General features: G+C 48.1%; 8 non-coding genes across 8 annotated transcripts; all 8 read left to right on the plus strand.

The window, feature by feature from the left end:
* The first annotated feature begins 1,268 nt into the window (after window positions 1-1,268).
* On the plus strand, window positions 1,269-1,351 carry TRNAM-CAU (transfer RNA methionine (anticodon CAU)). Its single transcript has one exon. It is a non-coding gene; the product is annotated as a tRNA-Met (tRNA).
* An 8,244-nt stretch (window positions 1,352-9,595) lies between these two features.
* Window positions 9,596-9,678, plus strand: TRNAL-CAG (transfer RNA leucine (anticodon CAG)). The gene has a single exon. It is a non-coding gene; the product is annotated as a tRNA-Leu (tRNA).
* An 808-nt stretch (window positions 9,679-10,486) lies between these two features.
* On the plus strand, window positions 10,487-10,569 carry TRNAL-CAG (transfer RNA leucine (anticodon CAG)). Its single transcript has one exon. It is a non-coding gene; the product is annotated as a tRNA-Leu (tRNA).
* Window positions 10,570-12,270: 1,701 nt separating this feature from the next.
* TRNAL-CAG (transfer RNA leucine (anticodon CAG)) lies at window positions 12,271-12,353 on the plus strand. The gene has a single exon. It is a non-coding gene; the product is annotated as a tRNA-Leu (tRNA).
* An 808-nt stretch (window positions 12,354-13,161) lies between these two features.
* Window positions 13,162-13,244, plus strand: TRNAL-CAG (transfer RNA leucine (anticodon CAG)). Its single transcript has one exon. It is a non-coding gene; the product is annotated as a tRNA-Leu (tRNA).
* An 808-nt stretch (window positions 13,245-14,052) lies between these two features.
* TRNAL-CAG (transfer RNA leucine (anticodon CAG)) lies at window positions 14,053-14,135 on the plus strand. Its single transcript has one exon. It is a non-coding gene; the product is annotated as a tRNA-Leu (tRNA).
* Window positions 14,136-16,728: 2,593 nt separating this feature from the next.
* On the plus strand, window positions 16,729-16,811 carry TRNAL-CAG (transfer RNA leucine (anticodon CAG)). The gene has a single exon. It is a non-coding gene; the product is annotated as a tRNA-Leu (tRNA).
* An 809-nt stretch (window positions 16,812-17,620) lies between these two features.
* TRNAL-CAG (transfer RNA leucine (anticodon CAG)) lies at window positions 17,621-17,703 on the plus strand. The gene has a single exon. It is a non-coding gene; the product is annotated as a tRNA-Leu (tRNA).
* The last annotated feature ends 554 nt before the right edge of the window (window positions 17,704-18,257 follow it).

The raw sequence follows: 18,257 nt of genomic DNA on the forward strand, positions 1-18,257 counted from the left end.
CCCGCCACGTGTTGCTCGCAGTTCCCGCCAAAAGATGACCGCTCAGCAGAAATGGCGGGAATTTCAAAGTCAGTTTGGCGGGAATCAGCAACGCGAGCCCTTCAATGTCTGTCGACGTTCTCGCTCCTCCCGACGTGGTGATCTCCGCTAGGATGGACACCGCGGCGAGTAGTAGCTCCGCCAGGCGGGAGTGCGCGTCGCGGAGTCCGGCGTCAGCCCCCAGCCGCACGTTGGGCGCCCATGAAGGGTCTTGTGGTGCCGGCGTCTCTTCCTCTTCTACCCCTGATGCCTGCTGGCCCGTGTCGTCGTGGTTTTCCTCCCGATCACACTCGTGAGTCCGATGAGTCTTCCTGGTATCCATGGCAGGATGACTGTTTCACTCCTGACGCCAGTTGTAGTATAGTAAACTACGGCGGGAGACCACTTGACGGGTAGCACACTTTTTTCACACTTGGGTTGTCACAATAACACGTGTTGTCACTACAGCTCACGCTACACGTTCCACCTGACACGTGTGGTATCTACAGCTCACACTACACGTTCCACCTGACACGTGTGGTATCTATAGCTCACGCTACCCGTTCCACCCGGCTACACACACACGGGCATTCCAGCCCCGTAGCATCCGGGGGAACCTCTAGACCCACCCCAGCTTGGGTACAGATCACGACCACTGGGTCCCGCAGCCCGGTCCTCACACGGACGTCCGGCCCCCGGGTCCCAAGGTCCCGCCTCTGAGCCACACAGGGCCCCGGTCCTTACAAGGACAGCGGGACTAGGTGTCTCAGGGCCCTATCTCTTCCTCCTCCGTCTTCCGTCTTCACTGGTCACCAACTTCTCCCCGAGCGCCCGTGCGCACCGCCTTATATAGCCCTCCGCTCCAAGGAGACAGAGCCTATGCGGACCGCGATGTGAGCACCCACCCTAGCCGACCAATCATCACGCGCTGCCACTCGATCCCTTCTTGTGTCAGCGCACATAACCAATCACCACGCGCTGCCACACGATCCATCACTGTCAGCGCGCGTCACCAACACACAGCCAATCACCATCACATAACCCATGACCCCGCGCTGACCTACGATCCCTCACCGTCAGCGCGCGTCACCAACACACAGCCAATCACCACGCGCTACCCCACGATCCCTACCACCAGCGCGCATCACCACTACACTTAGATAAATAATTGGAATGTTTATTTCACATGAACCACGTGGATCGATTGCTGAGAATGGATTAAAATTAGCCTCTAGTGACACCATGCCACAGTCAGGATGGCCGAGCGGTCTAAGGCGCTGCGTTCATGTCGCAGTCTCCCCTGGAGGCGTGGGTTTGAATCCCACTTCTGACAGCATGATGCTCTTTTGTGAATTAACAACAATTTTCTGTTTTGTGATTTCAATGAAGCTTAGCTATCGCAATAGAATTGAGAAATATTCAATAATGGAACAAGGCACGAAAGTTTGGTGAATATAAATATGAGAAAAACAAAAGTCACACACAAAGAGTGATTGACAGCATTACATATTTTGTATGGAGGGAAACACAATGCAAAAAATCACGTTGGCATGCAAGGGGTCGGCATAAAAGCATGTAAAATGAAAATTAATAATACTGCTATGACTGTTATACAACCAATTGTCTTCCTGTTGTAGGGCAAGTCGGATAGTGCGGCCCCCCTGGTGTGGATATGAAGTAACTTGATGATATTACGTGAATCAGTTCTGTGATATCTTTTTCCGTGAACCATTGTCTCACAAAGGGCATAGACCAGTGCTGCACGACGTCCAAATGTACGCTTCATACCATGCATGACACCAGCAGTATAATTTTGATTAAATTTGGCGATAAGATTCAGCAATATCCTCAATTAAACATGAGTAAGAATCACTGGATTTCCTTGATCAAATGCATTTTGGTTATGAATATTCTTCACGGATGTTTCTGAGTAAATATTGGAATTCCCTCCTTCTAGGATCATGCATCCGTCTAAATGACAACTAGGTTGTCCAAAAATGGTGGGTATTGTTTCGCTTGAATTACTTGTGATGAGGAAGTGTTCTTGCTTATGAAGTATTGGAAATGACGGCAGGAAACTCCTTTGACGGGAACACACTTCTTTTATTAAATCTTGACTTGCAACGATACAACGCGTGGCCTCTCTTCTTCACAGTACGGTCACCATACAACGGTACAACTCGTGACCTCTTCTCTCCGCTCCACACTTCTCTCGACTCCCGTAGATTCTGTGCTGCTGGCTCTCTGTGCCTCGTGTAGACTCCGCGCCTCGGCTACACTCTTCTCTCGTCTCGTGTAGACTCTGCGCCTCGGCTACACTCTTTACTCGTCTCGTGTAGACTTTACACATCTGGCTACACACTCTTCAGTACCCGTCTCGTGTAGACCTTACATCTCCGGCTACACACTCTTCAGTACCTATCTCGTGTAGACCTTATACTCTCTCTGGCTACACCGTATGCATTACTCGGCTCGTGTAGACCTTATACTCTCTCTGGCTACACCGTATGCATTACTCGGCTCGTGTAGACCTTTCTCTCTCTCTGGCTACACCTTGTACATTACTCTCCATTACTCTACATTACTCTCCTCTCCGGGCTCTATCTCTGCACCTTCGTCTTCATTCCTAGATGGTTCCACTTCCTCCCCCTACTCCTCTGTGCATCACCTTATATATCCCTTCCTCCCGGGAGACGGAGCGGATGCGGACCTCAACGTCGGCACCGCTCCTCAGTTACCCAATCACCACGCGCTATCTCTACGATCCGTTTCCGCCCAGCGCGTGTTTCCACTCCTCGACCAATCACACCGCGCTGCCACCCGATCACTCCCTCTCAGCGCGTCGCCGGCACCCAGCCAATCAGCAGCACTACCCCCACCCGCGCGCTGACGCCTGCTCCTCCCCGTCAGCGCGCGTCACCACACACACCCACGTACATACGCGCTGGCACACGACGTACACCCCCAGCGCGTATCACCACTACATCACCCCCTCCCACATAGCTCGCAGCCGGCCCGGCTGCTAACAACAACCAACCGCAACGATAAGACGACAACCAAAACAACACAAAAAAAAAACCCGTAACCCCCCAGTGTGCCCCGTAACATAACAACAACAACAACAAGAACTATGTACAAATTGACAACGAACACAAGAAAAGTCAACAACAACACAATACAAGCGAATTCCAGAAAACGAACGCGCCCAGCGTCCCTGCGACTACACGCAGTGACGAGGCGCTCCAACTGCCCCGACTCCTCACGAGGCGGATCACGCAAAGTAGCGCGACCTGGCGCGAGTCCGTCTGGCTGGTCCGTCGTATGGGGCGGGACACTGACGACCGTCCGGCGGTTCCGGCTGCTCCAGACGGCGCGGAACGGGCCTGAAAGGGCCGGCCCCGCCGCGGAGATCCGGCCGCCGGTGGTCGGCAGCTGTCAGTTCCGAGACACCTGGGAGCAGATCAGGCGAAAATACGTGTGGATCAGGCAGAGACATTTCCCCCTGTGGGTCGCCGGTCACGTCACACGCTCGGCCCTCACGACACAAGGGGAGGCCATATGGAGGCGAGAACAGTTTCAGTCGGGAGGGGTGAACGTACCAACGGCGCTTTCCCCACTTTATCTGAACGCACTGGGGCCGTGCAACGCGCACGACCTCCACGGGTCCCCTCCACGGTCTCAACAATTTAGGCGACGTAGCCAAGGGTGCCTGAGGGCAATGCAGCCAGGCCCTGTCACCTGGTTTCCATTCGTGCATGGACACCTTCCGTGCCCGCAACCGTTCATTAGCAATTTGGCGAGCCCGCGAATTAAGCCGTGCGGCCTCCCTCGCCTCTGTCAGCTTGTGAATATTAAACTTAATATGTTCTGCCAATTTAGAATTATTTCGTGGAGCGGACAGGCCAAGTTGCGTTTCCATTGGCGGGTCAGCTTCCCGACCGTACATCAAATAGAATGGGGAAAACCCCGTAGCTGCATGGGGGGCCATTCTATACGCGGCAAGGACCCCCGGGACCTGCAGGTCCCAATCTACATGTGCCTCACACACCTGCTGGCACAGCATGGAAGTCAAAGTTTTATGAAGTCTCTCCACCATCCCGTCTGTCTGCGGGTGGTACGGGGAGGTACGCACCTTCTTGGTACCCAACAGATCGCACACCTCTTGCAACAATTTACTCGAAATTTTTTTACCTTGGTCGGTGAGCAGGCGTTCGGGAGCCCCCTTGTCCAGGACATAGCCCTGGACGAAGGCGTCCGTCACAGCCGCTGCCGACTGGTTAGCGAGAGGCCACGCCATAGGCCATCGAGTAAAGTATTCGACCCCCACTAACAAGTATTTATTCCCTCTCGGCGTGACTGGAAAGGGCCCCAAAATATCGAGTGCAACGAGCTCGTTAGTGCGCGAGACCTGAATAGATTGCAGCGGTGGATTAGCTGCCACGGGCGGTGGTTTACGTCTGGCGCACTCAACGCAACCCTTCAGAATATTTACCACATCACTTCCCATTCCCGGCCAGTAATAGTCACGCTGAAGCAGGGCAAGCGTCTTGTTAACTCCCAAATGCAAGAGGCGTTCGTGGGCCGCCAAAACAACCCTCCCCCTTACAGCGGAAGGCACCACGAGTGCGTTCCGCCGGGACAAACTGTCCCATCTTAATAACATGCCCTGCTTAAGTACATAGGAGCCGGTGCGCTCCTGGTCCCCCTCGGGACCCCCCACCTTGCGGCGCAATGCTAGCAGCGAGCTGTCCGCCATCTGGAGACGGCCCCATTCGCTGAGCGACAACGAGAGCAGCGAGTCCCGACCCTGAGAGGCAGTGGAATCATCCACGATCGGTGCGCCCGCTGTCGCAACCAGTGCCCTCATCTCCCCCTCAAGCGTCGGTTTACAGCGCGCCGATCCCGACAAACACGCGCATTCATTACAAGGCAACAACCGCGACAGGCAATCGGCATTTGTGTGTCGCAACCCCTTACGGTACGTAGTCGTAAACTGATAGTCCTGGAGGACTTCCAACCACCGCGACAACTGGCCCGAGGGTTGGGCGACCCTCAATGAATACTGTAGCGCCGCGTGGTCCGTTCGGACCGTAAAGTGACGACCATAGAGATATGGTCTGAACTGTTGCACAAAAAAGACAATGGCAAGCAGCTCGCGACGGGTGACGCAGTAGCGCTGCTCCGCCGGAGACAACACCCTACTACCGTAGGCGACAACTCTTTCGACACCCCCGACGACTTGGGATAGCACCCCCCCAATGCCCGTGTTGCTAGCATCCGTGTCCAGCAAAAAGGGACTCGTAAAATCGGGATAACAAAAGGGTGGGGCACCCACCAAGGCGTCCCGGAGGGAGCGAAACGCGGCTTCCTCCTCCGGTCCCCATTTGAACTTCACTCCCTTCGCCGTTAGAGCGTGCAAGGGTTTTGCAATAGTGGCGAAGTGCTCAACGAACCGCCGGTAATAAGAAGCAAACCCGATGAAACTACGCACGTCGGAAACGGACGTAGGTGTCGGCCAAGAGCCGACACAATCCGTCTTCGCGGGATCGGTGGAGATCCCCGAAGAATCGACAATGTGACCCAAGTATCTAACCGACTTACGAAGGAGGTGACATTTGGCCGGTTTAAATTTTAGCTTAGCCGATCGCATTCGCAAGAACACCCCTCTCAATCGCTGGAGGTGTTCTTCAAATGTTTTACTGAAAACAATGACATCGTCCATATAAATCAAGCATGTATCCCACTGCAAGCCCGACAAAACCAACTCCATAAGTCGCTGAAACGTCGCTGGAGAGGAGTGAAGTCCCATGGGTAACCGGTTAAACTGGAACAGCCCCCCTGGAGTCCGAAATGCTGTCTTAGGTTTCGACTCTTCGTCGAGTGGCAACTGCCAAAACCCCGATAACAAATCAAGAGTCGAAAAATATCGCGCACCAGACAATGCATCGAGGGACTCATCCATCCTGGGAAGCGGATACGCGTCAGCCACAGAGATCTTATTCAGGCGACGGAAATCAACGCAGAATCGCAGGGACCCGTCTTGCTTTTTAACCAGCACAATAGGCGCTCCCCACGGGCTGGAGGAGGGCGAAATAATGTCGGCTTCTAGCATTTCGTTAACAGCCGACTGAACATGTTCCTTCTCCGCAGGACTCAGTCGGAAGGGATTTAGCCTGACCGGCGCCGCATCGCCCGTTTCAATGTGGTGGTGCAACAAATCCGTGCACCCAATGTCATACTTATGTTTACTGAACACATCAGAAAATTCTATGAGCAACTCGCGCAGCGCACCCAACTGCACCGCCGACAAATCGTCCGAGGCGGCGCATAGCGAATGGATCCACTCAAGGTCCTCCCTTAGCTCAACGTTCTGCGTGGGGCTCGAGCCCACCTGCGCAACCAACCCATCATCCACAGGGACCCGCGCCGCGTGAGCCAGCACGGTGCCCTGTTGAATGACAGCTGGCCGCGACCCAGCGTTCAAAACCACTACAAACGGATCCCTGTCAGCCCGCACCAAGGTGTGAGCCACCGATAAATCAAGACCCCCGACAGCCTTGTTAGAAGGACCCAAAGCATACTTTGTTCCGAAGCCTCCCTCACCCAGGGGAATTAACATCTGTGAACCCGGGGGCACATGCACGGTCTGTGTCGCCACCGCTTGTATTGTAGCGCACGCCGTCCGAATGTCAGTAGGGCTCGTTAAAAATGCAATCCGGCGACCCGATGGCAGTTCAATGCATCGTTGATCGATAAGAATTTTAATGGGCATTTTAGCCAAAAAATCAGTGCCCAAAAGACAAAGAACCGCCAAAGAAGACGAAACGAAAACGGGTCCCGACAATTTGATATCTCCAATGCAAATGGACGCCCTAATCTGACCGATAATGCCCAACGATCCCCCGTTAGCGGCGTAAAATGGCACATCCACCGGGAGCAGCGGACGACATTGGACTGGAAGAATATTATAAATGAGGTCCGATATAATAGTTGCCGATGCCCCCGTGTCCACTAACACCCTAATCTCGACCCCATCAATAGATCCCGTAACAACGGACGAACCCGCCGAAGCAGCCACAATTCTATGCCCCAATTCCGCCCATTCAATATCTCCCTGGTCCCGACCGAACCCCCCTGGCCGAACCGAATCCCCGAACCTTAACCGGCCCTCCTCCGCCGCGACGCGGCGTCCCATGTGTGTCGAGCATACAGACCGAGCGTGTGAGGTGCCGCGACTTGCCGGGGATTGTAGAGATGACTTGGGCTCTCGGTCGTCGTCCAGCCGAGCCCCCATGGCGCGCTGACGCGGAGCGCGGCACCCGGACGCCACGTGGCCCCGGAGGCCGCAGTTATAGCACGTGACGAGGGTCGGAGTAGATCTCGGCTGCTCCGACTTTCGGCCTGATCGCAGAGGCGACCGAGCCCCCGGCCTCCAGTCCCCTGGTCGTCCCGCGACGAACGCCTCCTCTCGTGGGCTGACGACTTGGGGTTCGGTGACCACCGAACCCGGAGCTGCAACCAACTCCTTGTTTCCGTTGTAGGGCCTCGTGCGCTTGAATACTCGTGGCGACTCTCAAAGAAGAAATATCAATCTCGTCAGCTGTGTTGATGGGGACCCCTAGGTCCTGCGCCAACTTAAGCAGCTGCTCCAAAACCATCGCGTCTTGGCCCTCCTCGTCCATCCGAGGGAACGCAGCATCGGCAAGAGCCAGCAACGCCGTGCGATAGGCCAGCGCGGTCTCCGTGGCCGCTTTCCGTCTTGCGTAGAAATGATGGCGGCACGCCGAGGGAGGTCCGTAGACCCTGGCCAACAGACCCAGCGCATACTTCAGCGTGGAGCGGTCCGACTTCCGTGCGGACCTGAAGGCCGCGAGCGCGTCGTCGTCCAGCATGGCAGGCAACGCCCGCAGCGCCGTGGCATCGGACCACGCGGACATCTCTTGATGCGCCAAAAACTTCCGCTGAAATTGGCCCCAGTCTCCGCCTTCCGCCTTAAAGGCTGACAACGTGGGCAAACGCTGCTGAAAAATGAAGTCATCCGCCTCGTGGTTCCTCTCCGCCTCTCCGTCGGTGTGTAAGATGGCGGCTCCAGCGGCAGACGTAAAATGGCGGATCCCATCACGCGCCGATGACGTGGATGCGCGCGCTTGGGACCCCACCACCACGTGGCGCTCGACGTTCCCGCCAAAAGTAGGCCCAGGCGCAATGGCGGGAATCCCCCATTCGTTTTGGCGGGAATCTGCGGGGCGACCTTGTAAAATGTCCCCCACCGTCCCCGCTCCTCCCGACGAGCTGATCTCCGCCAAGATGGACGCGGCGGCGAGCAGCAGCTCCGCCAGTCGGGAGTGCGCATCACGAAGCACGGCCTCGGTCCCCGGTCGCTCGCCCGGCGCCGTCGACGGATCCTGTAGCGTGGGCAGGTCGTCCTCCTCACCCCCCGCCACCAGCGGCCCCGAGTCGTCCAGGTTTTCCTCGCGGTCAATCCCGTGGGTCCTACGGGTCTTCCTTGTCTCCATACTTGGAAGCCCGTTTCACTTCTGACGCCAGATGAAGTATTGGAAATGACGGCAGGAAACTCCTTTGACGGGAACACACTTCTTTTATTAAATCTTGACTTGCAACGATACAACGCGTGGCCTCTCTTCTTCACAGTACGGTCACCATACAACGGTACAACTCGTGACCTCTTCTCTCCGCTCCACACTTCTCTCGACTCCCGTAGATTCTGTGCTGCTGGCTCTCTGTGCCTCGTGTAGACTCCGCGCCTCGGCTACACTCTTCTCTCGTCTCGTGTAGACTCTGCGCCTCGGCTACACTCTTTACTCGTCTCGTGTAGACTTTACACATCTGGCTACACACTCTTCAGTACCCGTCTCGTGTAGACCTTACATCTCCGGCTACACACTCTTCAGTACCTATCTCGTGTAGACATTATACTCTCTCTGGCTACACCGTATGCATTACTCGGCTCGTGTAGACCTTATACTCTCTCTGGCTACACCGTATGCATTACTCGGCTCGTGTAGACCTTTCTCTCTCTCTGGCTACACCTTGTACATTACTCTCCATTACTCTACATTACTCTCCTCTCCGGGCTCTATCTCTGCACCTTCGTCTTCATTCCTAGATGGTTCCACTTCCTCCCCCTACTCCTCTGTGCATCACCTTATATATCCCTTCCTCCCGGGAGACGGAGCGGATCCGGACCTCAACGTCGGCACCGCTCCTCAGTTACCCAATCACCACGCGCTATCTCTACGATCCGTTTCCGCCCAGCGCGTGTTTCCACTCCTCGACCAATCACACCGCGCTGCCACCCGATCACTCCCTCTCAGCGCGTCGCCGGCACCCAGCCAATCAGCAGCACAACCCCCACCCGCGCGGTGACGCCTGCTCCTCCCCGTCAGCGCGCGTCACCACACACACCCACGTACATACGCGCTGGCACACGACGTACACCCCCAGCGCGTATCACCACTACACTTAGATAAATAATTGGAATGTTTATTTCACATGAACCACGTGGATCGATTGCTGAGAATGGATTAAAATTTGCCTCTAGTGACACCATGCCACAGTCAGGATGGCCGAGCGGTCTAAGGCGCTGCGTTCAGGTCGCAGTCTCCCCTGGAGGCGTGGGTTCGAATCCCACTTCTGACAGCATGATGCTCTTTTGTGAATTAACAACAGTTTTCTGTTTTGTGATTTCAATGAAACTTAGCTATCGCAATAGAATTGAGAAATATTCGATAATGGAACAAGGCAAGAAAGTTTGGTGGATATAAATATGAGAAAAACAAAAGTCACACACAAAGAGTGATTGAGAGCATTACATATTTTGTATGGAGGGAAACACAATGCAAAAAATCACGTTGGTATGCAAGGGGTCGGCATAAAAACATGTAAAATGAAAATTAATAATACTGCTATGACTGTTATACAACCAATTGTCTTCCAGTTGTAGGGCAGGTCAGATAGTGCGGCCCCCCTGGTGTGGATATAAATAACTTGATGATGTTACGTTAATCAGTTCTGTGATATCTTTTTCCGTCAACCATTGTCTCACAAAGGGCATAGACCAGCGCTGCACGAAGTCCAAATGTACGCTTCATACCATGCATGACACCAGCAGTATAATTTCGATTCAATTTGGCGATAAGATTCAGCAATACCCTCAATTAAACATGAGTAAGAATCACTGGATTTCCTTGATCAAATGCATCTTGGTTATGAATATTCTTCACGGATGTTTCTGAGTAAATATTGGAATTCCCTCCTTCTAGGATCATGCATCCGTCTAAATGACAATTAGGTTGTCCAAAAATGGTGGGTATTGTTTCGCTTGAATCACTTGTGATGAGGAAGTGTTCTTGCTTAGATAAATAATTGGAATGTTCATTTCACATGAACCACGTGGATCGATTGCTGAGAATGGATTAAAATTAGCCTCTAGTGACACCATGCCACAGTCAGGATGGCCGAGCGGTCTAAGGCGCTGCGTTCAGGTCGCAGTCTCCCCTGGAGGCGTGGGTTCGAATCCCACTTCTGACAGCATGATGCTCTTTTTGAATTAACAACAATTTTCTGTTTTGTGATTTCAATGAAGCTTAGCTATCGCAATTGAATTGAGAAATATTCGATAATAGAACAAGGCAGGAAAGTTTGGTGAAAATAAATATGAGAAAAACAAAAGTCACACACAAGGAGTGATTGAGAGCATTACATATTTTGTATGGAGGGAAACACAATGCAAAAAATCACGTTGGTATGCAAGGGGTCGGCATAAAAACATGTAAAATGAAAATTAATAATACTGCTATGACTGTTATACAACCAATTGTCTTCCTGTTGTAGGGCAGGTCGGATAGTGCGGCCCCCCTGGTGTGGATATGAAGTAACTTGATGATGTTACGTGAATCAGTTCTGTGATATATTTTTCCGTGAACCATTGTCTGACACAGGGCATAGACCAGCGCTGTACGAAGTCCAAATGTACGCTTCATACCATGCATGACACCAGCAGAATAATTTCGATTAAATTTGGCGATAAGATTCAGCAATATCCTCAATTAAACATGAGTAAGAATCACTGGATTTCCTTGATCAAATGCATCTTGGTTATGAATATTCTTCACGGATGTTTCTGAGTAAATATTGGAATTCCCTCCTTCTAGGATCATGCATCCGTCTAAATGACAACTAGGTTGTCCAAAAATGGTGGGTATTGTTTCGCTTGAATCACTTGTGATGAGGAAGTGTTCTTGCTTAGATAAATAATTGGAATGTTTATTTCACATGAACCACGTGGATCGATTGCTGAGAATGGATTAAAATTAGCCTCTAGTGACACCATGCCACAGTCAGGATGGCCGAGCGGTCTAAGGCGCTGCGTTCAGGTCGCAGTCTCCCCTGGATGTGTGGGTTCGAATCCCACTTCTGACAGCATGATGCTCCTTTGTGAATTAACAACAATTTTCTGTTTTGTGATTTCAATGAAGCTTAGCTATCGCAATTGAATTGAGAAATATTCCATAATAGAACAAGGCAGGAAAGTTTGGTGAATATAAATATGAGAAAAACAAAAGTCACACACAAAGAGTGATTGAGAGCATTACATATTTTGTATGGAGGGAAACACAATGCAAAAAAACACGTTGGTATGCAAGGGGTCGGCATAAAAACATGTAAAATGAAAATTAATAATACTGCTATGACTGTTATACAACCAATTGTCTTCCTGTTGTAGGGCAGGTCAGATAGTGCGGCCCCGCTGGTGTGGTTATGAAGTAACTTGATGATGTTACGTGAATCAGTTCTGTGATATCTTTTTCCGTGAACCATTGTCTCACAAAGGGCAATAGACCAGCGCTGCACGAAGTCCAAATGTACGCTTCATACCATGCATGACACCAGCAGTATAATTTCGATTCAATTTGGCGATAAGATTCAGCAATACCCTCAATTAAACATGAGTAAGAATCACTGGATTTCCTTGATCAAATGCATCTTGTTTATGAATATTCTTCACGGATGTTTCTGAGTAAATATTGGAATTCCCTCCTTCTAGGATCATGCATCCGTCTAAATGACAACTAGGTTGTCCAAAAATGGTGGGTATTGTTTCGCTTGCATCACTTGTGATGAGGAAGTGTTCTTGCTTAGATAAATAATTGGAATGTTCATTTCACATGAACCACGTGGATCGATTGCTGAGAATGGATTAAAATTAGCCTCTAGTGACACCATGCCACAGTCAGGATGGCCGAGCGGTCTAAGGCGCTGCGTTCAGGTCGCAGTCTCCCCTGGAGGCGTGGGTTCGAATCCTACTTCTGACAGCATGATGCTCTTTTGTGAATTAACTACAATTTTCTTTTTTGTGATTTCAATGAAGCTTAGCTATCGCAATAGAATTGAGAAATATTCAATAATGGAACAAGGCAGGAAAGTTTGGTGAATATAAATATGAGAAAAACAAAAGTCACACACAAAGAGTGATTGAGAGCATTACATATTTTGTATTGAGGGAAACACAATGCAAAAAATCACGTTGGTATGCAAGGGGTCGGCAAAAAAACATGTAAAATGAAAATTAATAATACTGCTATGACTGTTATACAACCAATTGTCTTCCTGTTATAGGGCAGGTCGGAGAGTGCGGCCCCCCTGGTGTGGATATGAATAACTTGATGATGTTACGTGAATAAGTTCTGTGATATCTTTTTCCGTCAACCATTGTCTCACAAAGGGCATAGACCAGCGCTGCACGAAGTCCAAATGTACGCTTCATACCATGCATGACACCAGCAGTATAATTTCGATTCAATTTGGCGATAAGATTCAGCAATACCCTCAATTAAACATGAGTAAGAATCACTGGATTTCCTTGATCAAATGCATCTTGTTTATGAATATTCTTCACGGATGTTTCTGAGTAAATATTGGAATTCCCTCCTTCTAGGATCATGCATCCGTCTAAATGACAACTAGGTTGTCCAAAAATGGTGGGTATTGTTTCGCTTGCATCACTTGTGATGAGGAAGTGTTCTTGCTTAGATAAATAATTGGAATGTTCATTTCACATGAACCACGTGGATCGATTGCTGAGAATGGATTAAAATTAGCCTCTAGTGACACCATGCCACAGTCAGGATGGCCGAGCGGTCTAAGGCGCTGCGTTCAGGTCGCAGTCTCCCCTGGAGGCGTGGGTTCGAATCCTACTTCTGACAGCATGATGCTCTTTTGTGAATTAACAACAATTTTCTTTTTTGTGATTTCAATGAAGCTTAGCTATCGCAATAGAATTGAGAAATATTCGATAATGGAACAAGGCAGGAAAGTTTGGTGAATATAAATATGAGAAAAACAAAAGTCACACACAAAGAGTGATTGAGAGCATTACATATTTTGTATTGAGGGAAACACAATGCAAAAAATCACGTTGGTATGCAAGGGGTCGGCAAAAAAACATGTAAAATGAAAATTAATAATACTGCTATGACTGTTATACAACCAATTGTCTTCCTGTTATAGGGCAGGTCGGAGAGTGCGGCCCCCCTGGTGTGGATATGAATAACTTGATGATGTTACGTGAATAAGTTCTGTGATATCTTTTTCCGTCAACCATTGTCTCACAAAGGGCATAGACCAGCGCTGCACGAAGTCCAAATGTACGCTTCATACCATGCATGACACCAGCAGTATAATTTCGATTCAATTTGGCGATAAGATTCAGCAATACCCTCAATTAAACATGAGTAAGAATCACTGGATTTCCTTGATCAAATGCATCTTGGTTATGAATATTCTTCACGGATGTTTCTGAGTAAATATTGGAATTCCCTCCTTCTAGGATCATGCATCCGTCTAAATGACAACTAGGTTGTCCAAAAATGGTGGGTATTGTTTCGCTTGCATCACTTGTGATGAGGAAGTGTTCTTGCTTAGATAAATAATTGGAATGTTCATTTCACATGAACCACGTGGATCGATTGCTGAGAATGGATTAAAATTAGCCTCTAGTGACACCATGCCACAGTCAGGATGGCCGAGCGGTCTAAGGCGCTGCGTTCAGGTCGCAGTCTCCCCTGGAGGCGTGGGTTCGAATCCTACTTCTGACAGCATGATGCTCTTTTGTGAATTAACTACAATTTTCTGTTTTGTGATTTCAATGAAGCTTAGCTATCGCAATAGAATTGAGAAATATTCGATAATGGAACAAGGCAGGAAAGTTTGGTGAATATAAATATGAGAAAAACAAAAGTCACACACAAAGAGTGATTGAGAGCATTACATATTTTGTATGGAGGGAAACACAATGCAAAAAATCAGGTTGGTATGCAAGGGGTCGCAATAAAAACATGTAAAATGAAAATTAATAATACGGCTATGACTGTTATACAACCAATTGTCTTCCTGTTGTAGGGCAGGTCGGATAGTGCGGCACCCCTGGTGTGGATATGAAGTAACTTGATGATGTTACGTGAATCAGTTCTGTGATATATTTTTCCGTGAACCATTGTCTCACACAGGGCATAGACCAGCGCTGTACGAAGTCCAAATGTACGCTTCATACCATGCATGACACCAGCAGAATAATTTCGATTAAATTTGGCGATAAGATTCAGCAATATCCTCAATTAAACATGAGTAAGAATCACTGGATTTCCTTGATCAAATGCATCTTGGTTATGAATATTCTTCACGGATGTTTCTGAGTAAGTATTGGAATTCCCTCCTTCTAGGATCATGCATCCGTCTAAATGACAACTAGGTTGTCCAAAAATGGTGGGTATTGTTTCGCTTGAATCACTTGTGATGAGGAAGTGTTCTTGCTTAGATAAATAATTTGAATGTTTATTTCACATGAACCACGTGGATCGATTGCTGAGAATGGATTAAAATTAACCTCTAGTGACACCATGCCACAGTCAGGATGGCCGAGCGGTCTAAGGCGCTGCGTTCAGGTCGCAGTCTCCCCTGGAGGCGAGGGTTCGAATCCCACTTCCGACGGCATGATGCTCTTTTGTGAATTAACAACAATTTTCTGTTTTGTGATTTCAATGAAGCTTAGCTATCGCAATTGAATTGAGAAATATTCCATAATAGAACAAGGCAGGAAAGTTTGGTGAATATAAATATGAGAAAAACAAAAGTCACACACAAAGAGTGATTGAGAGCATTACATATTTTGTATGGAGGGAAACACAATGCAAAAAAACACGTTGGTATGCAAGGGGTCGGCATAAAAACATGTAAAATGAAAATTAATAATACTGCTATGACTGTTATACAACCAATTGTCTTCCTGTTGTAGGGCAGGTCAGATAGTGCGGCCCCCCTGGTGTGGTTATGAAGTAACTTGATGATGTTACGTGAATCAGTTCTGTGAAATCTTTTTCCGTGAACCATGTCTCACAAAGGGCAATAGACCAGCGCTGCACGAAGTCCAAATGTACGCTTCATACCATGCATGACACCAGCAGTATAATTTCGATTCAATTTGGCGATAAGATTCAGCAATACCCTCAATTAAACATGAGTAAGAATCACTGGATTTCCTTGATCAAATGCATCTTGGTTATGAATATTCTTCACGGATGTTTCTGAGTAAATATTGGAATTCAATCCTTCTAGGATCATGCATCCGTCTAAATGACAACTAGGTTGTCCAAAAATGGTGGGTATTGTTTCGCTTGAATCACTTGTGATGAGGAAGTGTTCTTGCTTAGATAAATAATTGGAATGTTTATTTCACATGAACCACGTGGATCGATTGCTGAGAATGGATTAAAATTAGCCTCTAGTGACACCATGCCACAGTCAGGAAGGCCGAGCGGTCTAAGGCGCTGCGTTCAGGTCGCAGTTTCCCCTGGAGGCGTGGGTTCGAATCCCACTTCTGACAGCATGATGCTCTTTTGTGAATTAACAACAATTTTCTGTTTTGTGATTTCAATGAAACTTAGCTATCGCAATAGAATTGAGAAATATTCGATAATGGAACAAGGCAGGAAAGTTTGGTGGATATAAATATGAGAAAAACAAAAGTCACACACAAAGAGTGATTGAGAGCATTACATATTTTGTATGGAGGGAAACACAATGCAAAAAATCACGTTGGTATGCAAGGGGTCGGCATAAAAACATGTAAAATGAAAATTAATAATACTGCTATGACTGTTATACAACCAATTGTCTTCCTGTTGTAGGGCAGGTCAGATAGTGCGGCCCCCCTGGTGTGGATATGAAGTAACTTGATGATGTTACGTGAATCAGTTCTGTGATATCTTTTTCCGTCAACCATTGTCTCACAAAGGGCATAGACCAGCGCTGCACGAAGTCCAAATGTACGCTTCATACCATGCATGACACCAGCAGTATAATTTCGATTCAATTTGGCGATAAGATTCAGCAATACCCTCAATTAAACATGAGTAAGAATCACTGGATTTCCTTGATCAAATGCATCTTGGTTATGAATATTCTTCACGGATGTTTCTGAGTAAATATTGGAATTCCCTCCTTCTAGGATCATGCATCCGTCTAAATGACAACTAGGTTGTCCAAACATGGTGGGTATTGTTTCGCTTGAATCACTTGTGATGAGGAAGTGTTCTTGCTTAGATAAATAATTGGAATGTTTATTTCACATGAACCACGTGGATCGATTGCTGAGAATGGATTAAAATTAGCCTCTAGTGACCCCATGCCACAGTCAGGATGGCCGAGCGGTCTAAGGCGCTGCGTTCAGGTCGCAGTCTCCCTTGGAGGCGTGGGTTCGAATCCCACTTCTGACAGCATGATGCTCTTTTGTGAATTAACAACAATCTTCTGTTTTGTGATTTCAATGAAGCTTAGCTATCGCAATTGAATTGAGAAATATTCGATAATGGAACAAGGCAGAAAAGTTTGGTGAATATAAATATGAGAAAAACAAAAGTCACACACAAAGAGTGATTGAGAACATTACATATTTTGTATGGAGGGAAACACAATGCAAAAAATCACGTTGGTATGCAAGGGGTCGGCATAAAAACATGTAAAATGAAAATTAATAATACTGCTATGACTGTTATACAACCAATTGTCTTCCTGTTGTAGGGCAGGTCGGATAGTGCGGCCCCCCTGGTGTGGATATGAAGTAACTTGATGATGTTACGTGAATCAGTTCTGTGATATATTTTTCCGTGAACCATTGTCTCACACAGGGCATAGACCAGCGCTGCACGAAGTCCAAATGTACGCTTCATACCATGCATGACACCAGCAGTATAATTTCGATTCAATTTGGCGATAAGATTCAGCAATACCCTCAATTAAACATGAGTAAGAATCACTGGATTTCCTTGATCAAATGCATCTTGGTTATGAATATTCTTCACGGATGTTTCTGAGTAAATATTGGAATTTCCTCCTTCTAGGATCATGCATCCGTCTAAATGACAACTAGGTTGTCCAAACATGGTGGGTATTGTTTCGCTTGAATCACTTGTGATGAGGAAGTGTTCTTGCTTAGATAAATAATTGGAATGTTTATTTCACATGAACCACGTGGATCGATTGCTGAGAATGGATTAAAATTAGCCTCTAGTGACACTATGCCACAGTCAGGATACCCGAGCGGTCTAAGGCGCTGCGTTCAGGTCGCAGTCTCCCCTGGAGGCGTGGGTTCGAATCCCACTTCTGACAGCATGATGCTCTTTTGTGAATTAACAACAATTTTCTGTTTTGTGATTTCAATGAAGCTTAGCTATCGCAATTGAATTGAGAAATATTCGATAATGGAACAAGGCAGAAAAGTTTGGTGAATATAAATATGAGAAAAACAAAAGTCACACACAAAGAGTGATTGAGAACATTACATATTTTGTATGGAGGGAAACACAATGCAAAAAATCACGTTGGTATGCAAGGGGTCGGCATAAAAACATGTAAAATGAAAATTAATAATACTGCTATGACTGTTATACAACCAATTGTCTTCCTGTTGTAGGGCAGGTCGGATAGTGCGGCCCCCCTGGTGTGGATATGAAGTAACTTGATGATGTTACGTGAATCAGTTCTGTGATATATTTTTCCGTGAACCATTGTCTCACACAGGGCATAGACCAGCGCTGCACGAAGTCCAAATGTACGCTTCATACCATGCATGACACCAGCAGTATAATTTCGATTCAATTTGGCGATAAGATTCAGCAATACCCTCAATTAAACATGAGTAAGAATCACTGGATTTCCTTGAT

The sequence above is a fragment of the Lampetra planeri genome, chromosome 24, assembly GCF_965212315.1.
Source record: "Lampetra planeri chromosome 24, kcLamPlan1.2.h2, whole genome shotgun sequence".
Lineage (NCBI taxonomy): Eukaryota > Metazoa > Chordata > Hyperoartia > Petromyzontiformes > Petromyzontidae > Lampetra > Lampetra planeri.